The sequence below is a fragment of the Rhinolophus sinicus genome, linkage group LG09, assembly GCF_036562045.2.
Source record: "Rhinolophus sinicus isolate RSC01 linkage group LG09, ASM3656204v1, whole genome shotgun sequence".
Classification (NCBI taxonomy): Eukaryota; Metazoa; Chordata; class Mammalia; order Chiroptera; family Rhinolophidae; genus Rhinolophus; species Rhinolophus sinicus.
Window position 1 is genome coordinate 96,503,920 of NC_133758.1, and position 14,910 is coordinate 96,518,829.

Sequence of the window (14,910 nt, forward strand, 5' to 3'; positions counted from 1 at the left end):
TTTGCTATACTATATCCTTCAATTTAATTCCCCCAGTTTTTATTGTGCACTTCTTCTGAGGAACGGGCCTTCAATCTTGGAGTCACCAGGAGTGTTTTACAGAATACTGCTGCCTGGGTCCTATCCCCAGAGTTTCTGATTTAATTGGTATGGGAAACAGCCCCAGTGTTAGGATATTTAAAATCTCCCAAGCAGTCCTAATATGCAGCAAACTTTGAGTGTCACTGATGTGGGGAGAGGGGAAAGTGACATTGATGCTGGCAACATATTTCAGTAGGGTTTGCCCTTTAAGTTCATTGCTACATTAGGAGTGTGTTTGTCTTAATTTAGGTACAAATCACCTTTATCTCCCTTGTGGATCAGTGGCGTGATGTGATTGATAGGCTTAGAAACGGATGGAGTCTTTGGATTTGAAAGACAGAAAAAAAAAATAGATGGTTGCAGTACCTGGTGGGGGAGAGAGCACTGTTCTAGGAGTCAGAAGCTCTGTGTTCTGAGAGCTCTGCTGCTAGCTGGTTGTGTAACTGGTTTATGTATTTGTAACCTGAAGAATAAGGGTGTCCTCCTGATTCCCTCTTGCCATTCACAGGAGGGTCAAATGTCACAACATGTTATTAAAGTGTGTACTCACTACTATTATTACTAATTCTAGTGAATGAATCTGGGCTCCTGGCTCTTCAATAAGGTGCTATTTCACTGAACTAGATAGATGCATTAGATTGTATGTCACATGGGGGAATTATTGTTTTGTTTTGTAGTAAGTTTTCTTTAATCTTATAAATCAGCTTTTTCTTTTTCTTTCTGGTTTTCCTGGTCTGGTAAGAATTAAACTCTTTTCTTGCGCAAATTGTGACTGTAAATCAGGATAGCTAGTGTGTGTGTGTGCATGTGTTCTATGAAATGTCTCATTACATAATAATCAAAGGCAAAGTAGTTGTAGAACATGTAATTGAACAGTGAAACCCCAACAGCAGATTTCTTGAGATTAGTTGTTTTAAAAAGCTTTGTATTGCTGTTAGCCATTGTTTTACAGTACCCATTTGTTATTCCAGTTCTATTGGATGCTATGCATTAATGCATTAATGCAGGCTTCCATCACTTGTCCAGGCTTGACCCATGCACATGATTTTGATTCAGAGATCTTTATATACTATTGAATTATAACTGTTTTATATGGTTCCATTTTTTCCTAACATTGACCCACCCAGGCTAAACATGTTAGGTAGAACTAGGTGGTAGTCTGCTAAAGTCTTTTTAGTTAAAAAGCTCTATAATACTGAATCTTGGAATTCAGTAAGAGTGATACATTTTGCCAGGTCAGTCTCTACTTTTGTGGCTCAGGGGGCCACTGTAAGTGATAACTGTGGCCGAAACTGAAGCAAATATTGACTCCAGTCCCTGAGCAGTAGCTGGCAGATATGGGGTGTTCTCCTGTTGCCAGGCATGTTGCTTAACACGTCGGACCGCAGAGCTGTCCAGACAATATTGGAACAATTATTGTGAAAGAATTTCCTCGAGTTTGTACAGCATTAATGAAAAATACGTTTACAATAAGGACAACTCACATTTCATTCTTATTTTAGGGGAGAAAAGAAAAACATTTAAAACTAAATCCTGAATTTCTTTTATGGAAACCCTATCTTCACCCTTTGAGAATATCTTTCCCCCCCTTGGTGTACATCGTCAAGGGGAAAGGAACATTTTAGATTCACTAGTCATTTACGTCTCCTTGGAAAGCAGTATCTAATTATGAAAATGTAAGTCTGTAAAATGCTCCTGTCATGTCAAGAATCACTTCTGGTATTCCCCATAATTACTGTTTTGCTGTTCTCTAACTCAGGTAATCTTCACTTAAAGGCTGTTATCTATTTGAATATTTGATCGGTAGCAATCAAACAGCTAGTTAAAGTAGGCCCATTGAGAATGGGGACAAGAATGAGTATTTTTTTATTTCTGTGGATGACACAGGTGGCATAATTGTTCTGTCCATTAAGTAAGAAAATTCAATAAAACCCCTGCGAAGACTAAAATAAACCCAAATTATGAATTTAAAAATGGTGATTTTTGATTTTGGAGATGAAAAATTTGAAAATGTGCCACCTAATATCGTACCACTGATAATAACGTGATCCTAAAATAGTAGAAGCCAGCAAATACCCCTCCCCACACACAATATTAGTAATAACTGAGCAAAGAAAATGATGTGATCTGATGCAATATACATACCTCAGAAACTGAAAATCAAGAGAAAATGGAAGCAGGGGTCTTTGAAAAGAACAGAGAGACCTAACAGGGCCTCCTTAGAATTTTACTAACAAGATGACAACTTCTGGAAAATTCTAACGTTCCCAAATCTGGAGAGATGCAAACTGACCGGATATCCTCCACTTTTGTAGGGTTTTTGTTTGTTTTTATTGTTGCTGTTGCTTCTTCTGACTGAGGAACAGTAGAAAGGATTCTGGAAGAGGAACTAGAGAAATGGGGGAAGGTGAACAAAACTACGTCTCTGGAGCAATGAAGGCTTCAGAGCAACACTCTAAATTGGGAAAATGATCCATAGCTCTTTGCAATGAAATACCCTTCCCCAACTAATCTTAGAGATTCTACTAAGAAGAAAACTTCAACTTGGTTGAATCCATGGAATTAATCGCTTCCCACAAATAGAGCACTTTAATGAGAATATAAATTCCATAAAACAAGAACTCAAAGATGAAATGATGAAACAATAGAATGAGCTGAAAAAGGGTATTTTAATCTAAGGAAACAAATTGAGAACGAAAAAAGCATGATGATTATAGAACAAAAATATTCATTAGAAATAGCAGGAAACAGAATAGACACCAGTGACAATTTCACCAACAAAGAGGAAAGGCTTGAGACAATCAGTGGGAATGAAAAGGGGAAATGGATTAAAGCAATTGGAGAGAAGTCAATAAATAAGACAAAGGCAATATAACAAACAGAGTATTTATGTCCCTGAAGTTGATATTCCAAAACACTTAAACAAAAGATAATTTTGTGAAAATGAAGAAAGATCATTTCACTGATAAAAAAAATTTAATCTGCAGATTGAAAAAGCTCCCGTCTTTTAGGAAAATTGGCTGCAAGTGCTCACTGCAGAGTCATATCCTGACTGGGCCACTGAATTTCAAATGATAAATAATTCTTCAGGGGTTCAGATCAAGCAAAGATCTATGGTGGGGGAGGGTGCAAAGGAATGGAATGTATGGGCCTCAAGAAGACTTAGCAAATATATCCAACACTCATTGCCAGAAGATAGTGAAGGAAAATCTCTGAAGTTCTAGAAGTACAATCCAATGTACCACCCTTGCAAGATGTTATTAAAATATAGAGAAAATAGGTGTGCAAGTTAGAAATAAATTATCAAATATGAACTAGGCTGCTTGACAAGGAAACCCACGACGAGATGGACATAAAAGCAAAAAGTGTAAATCATGAGTAGAGAAAACGTAGTAAGATTAATGGGGCAACACTGAATCCATTTAAACAACTATGAGACTGTGGTTGTAGGACAGAAAGCAAATTTTATAAAGTAGGGCAATGTAAAAATATTCATAAAGCTAACCAATATAAGGCATTGGGGAGAGGTGAGATGGAGGGATGTGTGAAAATGCTGATATCTTCTCTGAGCAGGGACAGACTCCCTGTTGCTTAAAATAGAAACATACAGTTTAAAAAAATAAAAAGACTCCAAACACTGATTTTTAAAAATGGTTTCTTTATATAACCTTAGAGAAATCTTTTTGGAAATAGTTCCTCCTATAGGAAGGAAACATTTAGTATGTCTCTAGTCCCTTCAATTGCAATTTTTAATTCTGTTAAATTCATTTAGATTTAATGATTTTTAAATAAAAATAATATTGCTGATATGATCTCGTTTTTCTAAAAGTTATTTTGTCTAGTTATTCATTTCCAGAAGAATTCGTATATAGATAGAAAAACTAGGAAATATTTTGTACTTGTGGTGGTTGTGGTGCTGATGGTAGGGGCACTTTTGCTTTCATCCTCAGACATTTTTGCCTTTATGCATTTTTATTATATGCACATATCTTTTAAACAGTGTTTCTTATACATCCATACACAAAGCTACTATGCCACAGTACTAACACTGATTAATGGTTGAGTAGTAGGTATATTAGTTAAGTTGCCTTCCGCTGCAAGTGACAGAATATCCTAAACAGAGTGACACACAACAAGGGAATTGATCATTTAGTGGAATAGCAGGATAGTTAGGCAGCACGAGGTGGTCAGTACCCGCAGCATGCAGGCCCTTCATGTGCCTCCACTCGGCTGACCTTCTATTTGGTGTCCTCACCGGGCTGTTTCCCCCAGGAGCCACAGGTGGGCGGTCATAGTTCTAGATGTTGCATCTACTTATGCTTGATAAATTCCAGAGACATAGAAGAGAAACCTTGCTTTGGGGGGTGTTTTCTTAGGGAAGGTAGTTTTACCCAAAATGTATCCAAAAGTAGAAAAGTAAATCATCCTTCATCATGCATTGGCTAAAATAGCATCACCTGCCCATAGCCAGTCATTGAAAAGAAAAATGGGACCACCATGGGAGCTCCTCAGGGCCATGCCAGGGAGGGTGAATGCTGCCACTAATAATCTAGTTTCTATTAGGAAGAAGAAAGGGCAAGAAGAATGGATGTTTGCTAGGCACCAGCAGTATTTGCTACAGTGTGTATGTTGGTGGTGGAAATCTCCTTTGTAATTTTCTTTAGTTTGTAATTTCTCCAAATATAATTAATTAAGTGAAGGAAGTGTACTATGTAATTTCTCTTTCAACTGAATTGTGGGTCTTTATTTTCATGAAGATATACATACATGTAAACACTTAGATTTTTTTTTTTTCAGTAGCATTGAGTAGACAGACTTTCTTATTACTATCTGTTGTTAGAAGGGGCCCTAATAAAGAGACTGAAGTTATTGTAGTAGAAAACTGGGTCTCTGTAGGTTGTAAGTCATTTTTTTTAGAAAGGAGGAAAATCAACATTGTGGACTGGTGCATTACAGGCATTTATTATAAGTTTGAGTAAAATATTCCTTTGAGGGATATGAAGAATATTAAGAAATTTATCTAATCATGTATAAATTCTTCAGTACGTTAAAGGAGGAGTATCTTAAAAATATTTGGAGTGCAATTTCTTTGCCGGTATGTTATAATTATTACATTTTACAGTAATGAACGATTTTAACAATCTGGAATGGTAACTGCATTTTAACTTTTTTTTTTTTTTCCTGAATTGGATACTTTGAAAACAATTTAATTGGAATAAAAGCCCATGAAAATGGCTTTAAAAACAAGCTTTCTCTAGATGAAATTCAAAGGTATTTTGCCATGTGCTTCAAATCAGTGTGGCAGTGCTGCGCTCTTTTCCGTTCTTGAAAGGAAGTTGACCTGTCAGTGGTTAGCTTGGGATGCATGGTGTCCTTATTGTGGGGAGTTTTCCCTTTCCTCATCTAAGGAGGTTGACAAGCAGGAGATGAAAAGATGAGAAAATACCTTGTGTACAGTACTTCCATTTTTCTTCCACTAAGTCAGTTACACAAAAGAAATTTAACTTGAGAATTTCTACAATATTAAATGACCTACACTTTTAAGTGTTTCAGAAATATTATGTTTAGGGTTACTCTGTACTGCTATGGTTTATGACTACAAAACGAATTCTTATGTTTTATAAGAATACCAATTTCATTCATTATCTTACTGTTAAATTTTCCATAGTAAAATAAGTGATGGGTCTTTATATATAGTGCTTTTAAAATACCCCACAATTAAATCCAATGAAAACTACATTTAAGGAAGAAGGAAATTTACCAACCACAGAATGTAACTGGTCATTTACTTATGATTAAACTCTTTGCATGTTGATAAGGTTGGAAATACCCCAGAACTTCATTTTCTTGCTTCTTCCCCTCATGGTCTACCACTTGTGTTAGAAACATTCAGTTTATAATTTATATTCAGTATTGACACAATTGTAGACATGTGGGTGTCATTTCCCAGTATTTGAAGTAAGTTTTGGTGGATGTCTAAGGCATGGCATTTCCAAACTGGGTGAAAATATCAGAATGTCATAAAGGTTTTTTTTCAAAATTTGAAATTAAGGGCAAACGAATAAACAAATGAAAAGAAAATTTCACTGAATTTCCATTAAATTATTTTGTGGCCTGGGAATTCTTGCTTTAGTAAGAACATGTTCACCCAGAATGTTTCCGGGGAACCGCATGTAGGGTAAACTAGAAAAGTTCTTGGTGAATTGAACACCCATTTAAAATTTATTCTTCATGGTGTTAAGTCTGCTTACAAATAAAATTCAAGTGTGTATTTTGAATCCAAGATTTAACATCAGGAACGACTCATGTTAGATTCGAAAGAAAAATTGTCACTATCAGTTATCATTATCATGTTTTTTCTGCCATTTCAACTCTGATCTAGTTTAGTCTTGATTTAAAAGGTTGATGATTGGACCCATATTTTTCCATTATTTTTATCACCGTCATTATTCTTACTGATATAATAAGCTAATGTTTCAAAATATATTCTCTATCAGACATTGTTTTAGCCTTTAATCCTCTCCCCAAGTTGAAGAGGCCTGCGGTAGTGGCTGTTGCAGCAATATTCATATTATGCAAATGAGGAAATAGATTCAGAGGAACTTACTGAGGTTCACCAGGGCCAGGAACTGGCAGGCTCTAGTTTGGACTTGTTTTTGTTTACCATGTCCCTGCCATTTTTCCTCAAAGAGGAAAATATTTTGCATAGGATCATATTTGTCCTATCTGTTTGGTGCTAAGAGTCAGCGATAGTTATAAACAAACATCGAAGCACACTTCTTAGTCCTGGAAGTTTAAGGCACAGATAAGGCAACTCTGTTAAGAGGCTTGCTGGAGGAGCCTAACTTCACATTCCCAGTGTTTGATAATAAAATTGGGTGAAGTTAACACCAACCAAGACTGGAAGGACCGTCAGGCAACCTCCAAAGTTCCATGATGGAGATGGATGCTACACAGAGTAATGAGCAGACACTGTGGACAGAACCAACATCCCCAGTGTATGGGGCATACATTTGCCAATGCTCACGATAGTCTCGTAAACCGTAAAGGTAGGGTTTGCACCACTTCAAAATAGCCAATTTTCACTGCTGGATTTTAGCAGAAGAGGTGTTTTGTTTTGTTTTGTTTTGTTTTTCTTTTCAGGTGTTAGCGTGGTGGGGTTTAGTTTCTTTTCACCAAAATGTTTGAATTTTACCTGCCTTGGTGTTTAGCTAGAAATAAGGGGGAGAGGGATTATCAATAAAGTCTGTGTCTCTACTCAAATCCTGATTTCAACATGCAACAGCAAATTCTAGAGCCAAAAGAATGATCTAGCTAACAAAATTTAGATTCTACCTATTTTGAATGTGTATTGGTCCAATTTGTGTATTTTGGGTGAAAACTCGATGGCAAGGTTTGCATATACCAACATGATATTATTATGTTTTACTCTATCTTGAGTTAAATTTTTATGTCATTGGGTGAATATTGTATGTTCTGCGGGTGACATGCACAAAATTCACCAATTAAATACTAATCCAATTATTTAAGAGCCAACTCTGGGTTCCATCAACTATTCTCTATAATCTTATTTGCTGAGAGAATCTGGAGCCATTTTTATGAATCAATACATTGTGAAAGCATTATTGATTGTCATTTTAATGACCAGCATAATTTATTACTTCCTAAGGGACAGTAGCTTTCAGAAGATCATTAAATGCATTAAAATCTGCAAATGCCCACACCACTGTGGCTCTCTTTAGCAGGCTGACTCCTTTGGGTCAGTTATTCTTAGCCTGGGTATTTCTATCTTATGGCATGGCAGGTCTAAGATTAGCTTGTTAGGCGTTATCATGCCATCTGAGTTACCTCCTAATATAACTCTACACTGGAATGATTATTTATAGAAAGAGCATTCTGTCATTTTTGGGTTATTTCTAGTAGTTTAAATAAAGAAGAATAACATTCAAGTGAAACCACAGATTCCTTCCTGCTGCCAAAACAACATGATAACTGTCTGCTGAAGGGGCAATAATGTTTAAATGTGTGCTTAGGGTGATTGCAGAATTCTTTTTATCAGCGCCACCTTGACAGAAAGGGGAGGGCTTTCAGTAGTGACGTATAATACTTGTGGAAAGGCAAAGAGGCAGCCTGATGCTTTCTGTCACAGAGCACAGAATTCTGTGGTTGATGATGACAATAAAACACACGCAGGGTTTATTTTTAGAAACAGACAAGGCTAAGCTCTCAATTTGGTGATAATATGGCTCATAAACAGGGCTCCTCACCGGTGACCTTTTCAGTGAAAATGACCTTTTATACCACACACACACACACACACACACACACACTTTTTTCTTTTTTCAATTTGCAAGAATGACTCTATTAAGAAAATAATTAGAACTTTTTTAAGCTAAGAAATCTAAATTCTATTAAGCTTCTCCAATAGGTAATTTTTTGAAATCCCATGAAGATTGGATGTTAGAGATGGTTTATGACAAACCATCAAATATCATAAGTACAATGAAAACACAAGTTGGCTATAAGATGTGGAAGAATAGGTGAATGTACATCATAAATGACTTAATAATAAATTGTAATACTTGTAAAATAATACCATATATACTGCTGGCTTTATCACAGCGATATATAAAATATAACTATAACAGTTATGATTATGCATTTCTGTAAGTTGTTGATTTAAACAGATGAAATAAAATTCTCAGTATATAAAAGAGGAGGTATTTGTCTCTGCTAGTTGTTCTAGTATAACTAACTTCTGTTGGACCCAACCAATTTTATGTACAATAAAAGTCATTTCACATTTGAGAATGGTTCTTTTAGCTTACTTAAACTGTGTGCTTCATTCAGATCTTAGTAATTGATATTTCGCTTTAAAATGAGAATTGTGGTTTAATCTGTTTAATTTGCATTTTCTATTTCCTGGTTATGAACTCATTGTTAGATGAGAAAACTTTTCAAGTGATAGGTTAACACATTTTATGTCACACGTTAATTGAAATGCTTTAGAATGGATAAGTTAGAGCTCTGTAGGAATATTCATTTTATTTTTTACTGAACAAAACAGTATCTTTTTAAAAGATAAATAGTTTTGTACTTATGCTCAATATAAGGAATCCACTGATCAATGGGGATTTGCAAAATGACAGACAAAAACAGGAAACACAGCAGCTCAATGTATTCTCAAAGAAGCCAAGATGTAAATAAATTTAGAGGGTGGGAGTAGAAGCAATTGTAGGAACCAGTTGCACCCTGACCACTCTTAATTAGCAGGTAGAAATTTTTGGAGGTGATGTAATTGTTTGAAGCTTTGGAAGCTGAGGTGAAGTAGTCTTCATTTTTTCACTCAAAAACATTTGCGAGCCAACCATGTGCCAGCTATTATTCTTAGCGCCAAGGATACAGCCATGAAACAAGACAAGTAGATGCATCATTCTGTGGTTGTTCAATTGAATGATGATGGATAAGACTACTTTAGATAGTAATAAGTACTAAGGAAAAAAATAAGAAAATGGGATAGAAAAGTCACAGGGGCAATGTTAGCTAGGGTAGTCAAGTAAAGCCTTTTGAGAAATCTAAGATTTGAAGAACATCTTCCCAGTAAAAGTAGTATTTCTATCAACACTCCATTTGGGCTAAATCAAATAGAATGAAAGCACAGTTAGTATAGAGCAGAAAATGTTATGGGGCTCTTTTAGTCTCCAGGTACCTCTGGTTCGTGCAAGGGATAGGGGAGCTTTTATCAGTGGTTAGGTGAGGAAGCCGAGAGAAGGCTGTTACTGGTAGCTATAATTTTCTCCATTTTCCAAAGGGAGACTGGAATCACATGACTTCTTCCTAGGATTAAGGCTATTGACTGGAAATTAAGGCCCTTTTAGAACCCCTTACCACTGCTCCTTCCTAAACATTCATCTTGGCACCTTACTCCAACTCTAATCTCAACTATGCTGAAACTTCTTATCTAAGAAGTATAACCCTTCCTAGTAGTTTAGTGAAACCAAAATAATTCCTCCTCCCTTGAGGGCTAAAAAGAAGGGGAACAGTAATTCCTCATCTGCTGAAGTTAGAAGTCTGAGGACATTTTCTCATAAACCCAATATTGCACACTTTTATAAAATACAGTATTCATTATGCAGATATTTATTGAGTACCTACAATATGCCAGGTATTTAATTTAGGGCAATCATGGGTTAAAAAGCAACTCTTTTAGATGGCTGTAGAACTGTAACTTCCAAACAAAATGTTTAGAATGCATAGTCTTCGTTGTGTTGGAGAGTGGGTAGATTTGTGACAAATTGTTGCAGTAGTGGAGTAAGGAAGTATTTCACGTAGGCATAGGTCTGTTTTTTTAAAAAAGGAGAAACAGCAGTGTGACGGCTAAGAGCTATTTTCCCCATATGTTCTGCTTTCTCATGGATAGGGAACAATGATGGATACATATAGTAGGATGGACAAACATTTTTGAGGGACTGACATTATCTCACATGCTTGATGCCTCATGGGGTTTTCCCTCAACATTCCAAGTGGTCTCAGTCAAATGGAATGAGCACACAAGTAGAATAGAGCAGGAAGTGTTCTGGGGCTATTTTAGTCTCCACTGACTTCTGCCCTGTGGAAGGGATGGGGAAGCCTTTATCAGCAGGTAGGCAAGGGAGCCAGGGGAAGACTGTCAGCTACGATTTTTCTAGAGCTTCGAGAACACTGGGTGGGACTGAGCCGAACAAACCCCTGACCAACATGCTTTGTTGGATTCACAGTGTAGCTTGAGGAAAATAGTTTAATAGTTACCATTTTCCCCCAAAGATTGTCTCCTTCTGTTAATATTTATTGAGTACTTAGCTGTATTTTTAAGCTAGATTAGTTATCTGTTTTATACATATATATGCATATATACATATATATATGCATATATATGTACATGAACTAATACTTAATTACTTCCTTTTTCTAAAATACCCTCTGCCCTTACAAAGCTCAGTTCAAATGTCTCCAAATTGCCCCTGCCCCCCAATCCCCTGAAACACTTCCCCATTATATTTCTTTCCCTCCCTCCCCTGCCCCCTCCCTCCTAGACCTTTATTACGCTCTTAGAACATTCCCATTTTCTGGCTTACACTGTGGTTATTTATGTTCCTGTTCCCCATCCCCCCAATTAGTTATATTATAAGCTCCAAGAGGAAAAGGATCCTGTTTTACTTCTATTTTTATTCCCTACAGTGCTTAGCACATAATTGATCCCTGGGACTATTTTTAAATAAATGAATGAGTGATTGAAGAGTACAGTAGGAGTGCACAAAGTCTCTCTCTCTCTCTCTCTGTCTCTTTCTCTCTCTCTTTACACACACACATACACACACACACACACACACACACATTTTTGTGTGTGGAAATGGTTCCTTCTTTTATGCAGGAAATAAGTCCTCAGTTCCATTGTAAATTTGAAAAATACAGACTTTGGGGGATGTTAGAGCCTTAGACTGGACATTAAAGCCATTCATTATAGAGTGAAAGTCAAGAATGACCTCGGGTGCTTTGACAATATGTATATGACTCTTTAAATGTTTTAATTATTAACAAAGGGAATTTTGGAATATTCTTCTTTGACTCAATTTTTCAATGAATAATGCCAGTAGAAATTTCATGATGTATGTGTCAGCATTCAAAATGTTAGGTGTGAAATAGCTAATTTAAGACTGCCTGAATATAAAGGCATACTTTTTTTATACAAGGAAAAGAATAAATTTGGTTGTGCACATGATTACAGGTGTATTTTTTATTGTTCAAACACCATTCACACGTAATCCTATTTTTCTCTTGGTGATATTTTTGTGTAGAGACAGTTTTCTTACATAAAGGACAAAAATGGATGGATTTTTTGGTTAACAATAATATCAATTTGAAACAGTTCTACACCTCAGATTGCTATTTAGAGTTCATCTACATTTATTTAGTCATAATTTAATTGGCTATGTTATTTGAGAAAGGGGCAATGAGAGAAGATCTTTTGGTAAACACTTTAAATCACATTTTGAATGCCAAGGGTATCAGTATTTAAAAAAAATTATCTAAAGTAAAATGTTAGAATAGGGAATTCACAGAGTGAGAATTAAGGAAAAACAGATGGAAGGATTGAATCAATCTGTATGCACAGCTATTCAAGGAGAAGAATGAAATAAACATATTTATGTACAAATGGGGGAGGAATGGTGAAGAGAATAGCGTATATAAGTAGGTACATATGTATATACACACACACATATGTATATACATACATATACATATATACACATATATATATACACATATACATATATATATATCGTCATTTTTGCTGTTTTATTCTTAAAACTAAACACAAATTAGGATAAATTAAGAGCATTAAGACACAGAAAACTAATTGACTTAGTTAATAATGTAAGTATGGGCCAAGAAAGGAGTTGGATTATAAAACCCAATTTTGCAGCATCGCTGTTGGATTCAGCTTGTCAGAGTACAGGGAATGAATGAATGTCAGTGTTCTTTCAGTGACTTTGCAAATGCTGCCAATTGTGTTTTCTCGTCATTGTGAGTCTAAGGTAAGGTTCTAACAACTGAAATAATCATATTGAGATGGAACAAATCAAGATTGGTTGGCTGTGGATTTAGAAGTTTCTCATTCTTATTTTAAGCATTACCAGAAAATGAGTTAGTTCAAGCCCATTTCCAGAGAATTATAATTTTTGGAGCTATACACTCAGTTAATTGGAATCACTCATTTGTGTTCTTTTCTAAAAGTTGAACATGAAAAAAAAATATTACAAAAATTATCTGAATATCAACCTAATTTGCATATTATGAGAAGGAAAATAATAGGAAAAAAACCTCAGGCAACTGAGGATTAAACATGTTAAAAACAATGTCCCTAGATTAAAATCACTTCCTTCGGATTTTAATCAAGAGTCAATTCTCACTATCCATTATCCCAATAACTAAATAGAAATTCTCCTACATCATTGACCTGGAAAGATCAATGATACCTCTCTCTCTCTCTCTCTCTCTCTCTCTCTCTTCAGCAGATAGTTGTAAATCTGAATATAGACATAAGTCTAGAAAACTTTATATGAGTTCATTTTCAGATGACTAGAAAATATATCAAAGTGCCTTGTAGACAGGGAGAGAGCATTTCTGTGTTGCATTATCTACTGCTCAGTCAAGTTCCTTGGGCACTAAACCAGTATGTAGTAGAGGTTATCTTTATATTTCACCAGTCATATATGTGAAAGCCATTTTTCCACAATCCCTGCTATCATTGGATATTGTCCAACTTTAGATATTTTTGCCAAGTTGAGAAATGAAAAATGGCATAGCATTACTTTTTTATGTGGATTTCCCTGATTACTGGTGGGGTTGAATGGTTCATGTGTTATTAGCCATTTGGGTTTTGTTTTATGCATAGATAATCTCAGGAATGCCAAAATGCTTAGAGGGAGAAAACGTCTTTCAGTGAATGTCACCCTGTTAACAGATTAAATGAAGAAAATAGTGTGATCATCTCATTAGATGCAGAAAAACATTCAATAAAATGCAGTGTCTTTCCAGGATAGAAACTATTATTAAACTAAAAATAGAAGAAGAAAGTATGTGTTATCAACCACAGTCCTATCTGAAACTTCATATTTAGTAGTAAAATTAAAACACATTCTTTTTAATGTTGGGAACTTTGTCTTTGGAGACTCTATTTAATGTTTTTAAGACGTGAACATTCAGTAAGAGATACAAGATTTTGAAAGGAGGAGAAACCAATTGAACAAATAGAGTTCATTCAGATTGCTCAGTACAAGTCAGTGCAACATAAAAAAACAAAAACAAACAAACAAAAAAAACTGAAAGGGTTTCTTAATACCAGAAATAACAAAACACAAATGTAATTACAAAAAAGGAAAGGGTACCAGTTACAATAGCAATTGAAACGTTTATGGAGAAATTGATAAAAGTATTAAAGGGCATGCTATAAGAAATCTTGAAGAAAATTTGAGAGATGCTTTGTCCATCAATAAGACAACTATATCCCTAAAAGGTCAGTTATTCCCAAATTAATCTAGGAATCTCTTTGTCTTTAGAACAGCTAATTTTCTTTAAAAAATTGGTAATTCATTTACAATATAAAAGTCAAATGTATTTAATGGTATTATATAGTAAAAAGTGAATCTCACTTTTACTGCATTTCCACCAGCATTCAGTCCCCTGCTTCATGTAGCTTGATACCAATTTCTTCTGTACTTTACAGATGTATTATATATTAGTCCAAATTCAGTTAAAATTCCGCCAGAATCTATCAGGGAATATGGCATACTGATTCTAAAATTCTCAGGTAAGAGTAAGTGTGCACAAACGGCAATTTTATAACACAACAAATGAGAAGAAGGATAGCTCTCATGGCATACAGTGTTATATTAATAATGATTGTTGGGCTGGGTTTGGGCAGAAACCCAGGCAAGTAGATCAGAGGATCAGAATACAGTTATTTTTAATAACTTCGTATATGACACAGTTGCATCACAAATCATTTGTCAGAGGACAGACTATTAATTAAATGGTTTGGGAACAACTAATAATTCAATTTGTAAACTCATGGTCAAATGATGTACTCATATATCCATTTTTATAGTACTGTTGTTGTTATCCAGTTGGACAAGTTACAATTTAAGCTTCTGCATCATGCACGTAGGGTCTTGTATTTTATAGAGGAATGGGAAGGAATTTTATGAAAGTATGGGAAGGATTTTTAGTTAAGTTTAGCTACATTAGGTGACAGAACTACTCAGTGTTTATATAGCTCACCAATTTTCA

The 14,910-nt window shown here is 35.3% G+C and overlaps 1 protein-coding gene across 21 annotated transcripts in view; it reads left to right on the forward strand.

Annotated features, from left to right (window-relative positions):
* HDAC9 (histone deacetylase 9) overlaps window positions 1-14,910 on the forward strand; it is an 858,791-nt gene that overhangs the window by 380,952 nt on the left and 462,929 nt on the right. The gene's annotated exons all lie outside the window — the stretch shown is intronic.